Source organism: Pogoniulus pusillus, chromosome 4 (assembly GCF_015220805.1).
Source record: "Pogoniulus pusillus isolate bPogPus1 chromosome 4, bPogPus1.pri, whole genome shotgun sequence".
Taxonomy (NCBI): Eukaryota; Metazoa; Chordata; class Aves; order Piciformes; family Lybiidae; genus Pogoniulus; species Pogoniulus pusillus.
The window spans coordinates 15,247,656-15,252,689 of record NC_087267.1 but is presented as its reverse complement, the minus strand read 5'-3'; the positions used below and the strand labels follow the sequence as shown (position 1 = coordinate 15,252,689).

At 36.5% G+C, this 5,034-nt stretch overlaps 1 non-coding gene across 1 annotated transcript; it reads left to right on the top strand.

Moving 5' to 3' along the window:
* Window positions 1–2,881: 2,881 nt before the first annotated feature.
* On the top strand, window positions 2,882–2,983 carry LOC135175166 (U6 spliceosomal RNA). Its single transcript, XR_010302277.1, has one exon. It is a non-coding gene; the product is annotated as a U6 spliceosomal RNA (small nuclear RNA).
* The last annotated feature ends 2,051 nt before the right edge of the window (window positions 2,984–5,034 follow it).

Here is a 5,034-nt window from a genome sequence, read left to right as displayed (position 1 = left end):
GCGGACCTTTTTGACAACTTCTGTTTTGGTAATTACTGCTTTGGCACATTTGTAGGTCATACAAAGTCTGCTGAACTTGTGTCATCCAATATTCACATAATCAATACAAAACATTAGCACAAACATATAGGCTTCAACAGAGGCGTGGTCCTATTGAACTTTTTTAATTACCAAGATTCCTAAACCTGCCCTTTAATCTCCCCCAAGATTTTCAGATAAATAAGATTGTTACCTACATGCAACAACAATGACATTCTGAGCACACCAAGATAAAGGTATTTTAAATCAAATCACGATGCAATTATCCTTTAACACTCAGGTCACCTTCATTACTTATGTGCACTTTTAAGAAACTGCTAGTGTAGTCTAGGAGTGCAGACAGTTATTTAAACAAAGAAAGGGTTTTTTTCAGTATGCAGCTCTTGGATAAGAACTTGCCTCTCTTGCTAAGGAAGTAGTGTGCTAATCTTTTTCATCAGAGAGCTTCTTATTCATGGGTTTTATTTACTCACAAAGGTCTTGAACTTGCTCCTCTGAAGTCAATTGGAGTTTATCTTCTGAATAGAAATGGTGGGTCTGGCAGCCAGAGTAATCTGAAATTGCTGTCCCTGCTTTGACATTGAAGTCAAGAATTGGAAGGCTTAATTGCAATAAACTATAGTAAAAGTCTCTTAAGCGCTCCCAGTGCATATTAACTGTGGACCCCTCAACTTCTAGCAGAACTGAATAATACATTTGAAGCATCATTGGAAAAGCAGCCTTGCAAAATTTTCTTTTTTGTTTTTTTTTTTTTCAAACATGTTTTCCATCAGAACCAAGTTAAAAAAAGAGTCTACTAAATTACATGGTGATCATATTACTGGGACCTATCACAAATTAATTGTATACGACATCTACAGGGATATCTCCCGAATACATTATTGCTATTATTAAAATTCATTCCTGCTGAGTTGTTAAGGTTTAAAACTTAAAATGGATTGTTTCTCATTATTTTAAGTGTCCAATCATTACGAATTCATTTAGCATTATTGCAAGAGTTCATGACAAAGAAACTAAGTAAAGCTTTGAAGAATGCATTTAATTTGTTATACTATAAAATATTACAGTGGAATAATAAACCTCTTAACATCCTTAATATACTGCATTAATATACTTAAAAAAAAAAAAACCAAAACACAACAAAATCAAAATGAAAGAAACAAATCAACTTTTTTTTTTTTTTTAAATGAAAACCTAGTGCACATATGATTGTAAAGCTTCTTAATTTACTCATAAAAGAGCTCATTTCACTGAATGACATATGGTTGAAGCTTTTGCAGGAGATATGCAGAGGAGCAAGAACGAGAAAAGTAGACTCATGCATTTACTGAGTGGTGATCAGAACACAGACCTAGAATGTGATCAAAACCTTTCTTTGATTATTTCAGAGTAATTTTTACTTAGAAATTTCCAAACCAGGATTTTGCTTTTCAGCAAATGTAATAATGTCCTATTATTGCACAGTCCTTACAGCTCTGCTGATAGTTTGGATTTTTTTTGGTTGGTTGGTTTGATGTACAGAAAGAACTCTATAACTCGAAAGTTATAAATTAGGTATGTTTATTATGCAAGATGCATGGGGGATATTTCCTCTAAAGTCGTGCATAACCCAGAGGAGCAAGCTCTCCCACATTTGTACACTGAAACCCTGCATATTCATGAAATGCCTATACATTTTTATCACTGAAACACACCTATTCCAGCTTGTATGTTAATTATCTTATCAGTCCTCTGCGCCTGCATAGTTCCCTTCTGAAATAGTGGGCAGGGGTCCCTCAAGTGTGGGTGGTGGTCTTCTGGAGGAAGGCCATGGGTGTTTGTCACAATGTACTTTTCACCCCTTGCCTGGAATTTGATGATTGTGCAGGTCTGCAATACCCTTCTCAGCCTTAGCTCACTTATGTCCTTGATGGTCTTCTGCTTTTTCTCACCATGGATACCTACTGATGGGTTTATGGTGAGTGCTGGTCAGTTCTTCTTTTCCCAAATAATGTTATGACGTCTTTGCTCTTGCCTTGCTCTTTAGATAACCTTGGAATGCTTTCATGTTGCTACTTGTGAGTACATCCTTTGTTAGTGATTAAGACCAGCTTCTTCCCTTGAGAGTCATCTACTTCTATGTGATTTCATGATTTCCTATTTTGTTTCTATGTTTCCAGTGTAGATATACTATTAGTCATAATGTTCTATTCTATGCTATCCCCTATTTCTTCATATCCCCATATCAAGTTGGATTTTTGTTGTTGTTGTTTGGTTTGGTTTGGGTGTGTGTGGTTTTTATTTTTTTATTGTTTTATTTTTTTACTGTGTGTGGGGAAGGTCGGTGGCAGAATAGAATGAAAATCATAGAGGAAAATTTTATTAGCACAACAATATACACCACAAAGACACTTGGTTCCGACAGTCTGTACAGCAGGTTTAGGACAACACAAATATGCCTATTTGTTTCCTCACAAATGATGTGACATTTAACAGTGTATCACCTACATATATTTTCAGGTGCATTTTCTAGCTTTGAGCCCCTCTGTTTACAATGAACATTGTAACATTAAATACACAGACAGATGTTAAGATATAAAATTGGTTATCAATATTTTATTTTTTTTTAGCAATTATCCAAAATATCTTTTGAGGATGAGTTGATTTTTACTCATTAATACTTGATTATTTTATCTAAAGCTCAGACACTGCCATCAAAGTTAATTTTAATTATACATTAGTTATGACATAATAAGTGCAATATAGAGGTAGTTTTCTTGGAATAAATAAAAGAATAGGGAAAGATGTTAACCAGTTGAGCTGCTTTATACTACTTAGATTTAAATGTGTCTTTTAGCCAACCCTGCTTTGGCAGCACATATACTAAAATTGGAACAATACAGAGAAGATTAGCATGGCCTCACATTGGGTGCCAAAATAAAGCTGTGATGGTTTGGGTGTTACTCACCCCTCACTCTTCTGGAATCACCCAGACTAGACTCAGACATCTGGAAATTAAGGAATGAACACCTTAGCACAATATAATAGCAGATATTTACAATATATACATAAATATACAAGATAAAGGTAATATAGAAACACAACACCCCTCCTAGAAACCAGAGTCCCCAGGAGGGGCTCCCAACCACCCTTCTACCTTCTTTCCACCCCTCTATCTTATTCCATCGTTTGCCTTACATACAAGTTGAGTTTGGACGATCAAGCAGGGGAGTTAGAAAGCAGAAGGATTAGTTACATAGAAAGCAAGCCAAGGAGAAAAGTACAGGCACCAGTTGCAACAGAGAGCCATTTCATTATATTATTGCCAAAATCTATTTTTTTCTTAACTGGCTATTAATGATAAAAATAAAGACAAGGAATGATAGTAGATGTGGAGACTTTAACAGCATTCCATTTCCCCCATTTTGCTACTCAAGGGAGAATTTAATGAGAAAAAATAACAAACTTCTTTGATGTTTTAGGGTGACACTCATTGTTAGTAGAGATGATAGCTAATGGGATTACATAAAAAAGCTATATAACATAGACTGAAGTTATGGCCATGAATGTTGTTCTGGAAGTTGCTGCCACAGAAAGACTCCAATTCTGCTTTCTCAAAGAAATAATGTTTATAAAGTAAAGAACAGAATGGCAGAAAAAGTTCTGGAGTGAAAGAAATCAACATTAAGTCCACATTACAACGTGATAAATTTTATTTGTGAATCATGCGACAAAGGTATCTCAGAATCCTTCTGGTCTGAGATTTTGTTTGACCTTGAGACACCTTCATTTAATTTATACTTGTGAGTTAAGCATCTCCATTCTCGTTGGTATTAGAGGAGATTAAGTTCCTGCAAAGTCCCACACCTGGGTAAGGGAAATGCCAAACAAAAATACAGGCTGGCTGAGAGTGGGTGGAGAGAGGTTACGAGAAGAAAGACTTGAGTATACTGGTTGATGAGAAACAGCATAAGCCAGAAATGTGTGCTTGCAGTCCAGAAGGCCAGTTACATCCTGTGCTGCATGAAAAGAAGCATTGTGATTCTGCTCCTCTATTTTGCTCTCAGGAGACCTCAGATGGAGTATTGTGTCCTGCTCTGGAGCCGCCAGCACATGATGGATTTGGAACTGTTAGAGTAGGCCCAGTGGAGGGCCACAATGATGATCAGAGAGCTGGAGCCCCTTCTCTGTGAAGAAAGGTTAACACAGTTGGCATTATTCATCCTGGAGAAGAGAAAGTTCTGAAGAGATCTTAAAGCAACCTTCCAGTATGTGAAGGAGGCTTACAGGATAGCTGGAGAAGTCGTTCTACAATGGCATGTAAGGGCAGGAAGAACTTCAAACTGGAAGAAGATAGATTTAGATCAGACATTAGGAAGAAATTCCTCACCATGACAGTGACAAAGCACTGAAACAAGTTGCCCAGAGAAGTTACAGAGGCTTCAACCATGGTCTACTAGGTGTCCTGGCTTACAATAGGAAACTGGGTGATCTTCCAACAAAAAAGCATACTATAATTCTATGATTACATGATTCCTGTAGTCTGCACTCTAGAGAGATTTTCAACTATAACCTACCAGGTGTCAGTGCCAGGGAGAGTGTCTTCCTGACAGCAGAGGTCGCCTATTTTTTTCTTGTGTCGGTCACTAGTTTATCTAAATTTTGCTTGTGGCAATTTGATCTATATCCCATTTCAGTCTCAGTTTTCAGATTCCCTGGATAACAGTTGACATCTTTTCATATAACAGTTCCATCTTCCCATCTTAAAAATTGCTGAGTTTAGGAACTAATTTACAAATCTGGATATTTATTACCTTGAGCAACTCTGAGACTCCCCCTCCACATAATAGTAATGATGGCTTGTGGTATTTATAATAATAGCCCTGGTCCTCTGTGCATCCATTCTACCTAACAATTAGACACTTTTTTTTTTAACCATGGAAGCACATAGACTTTTAATGTTTGATATACAGTTAATGTTTTTAAAAAGGAGCCATAGAGAGTCAAATTATTTTT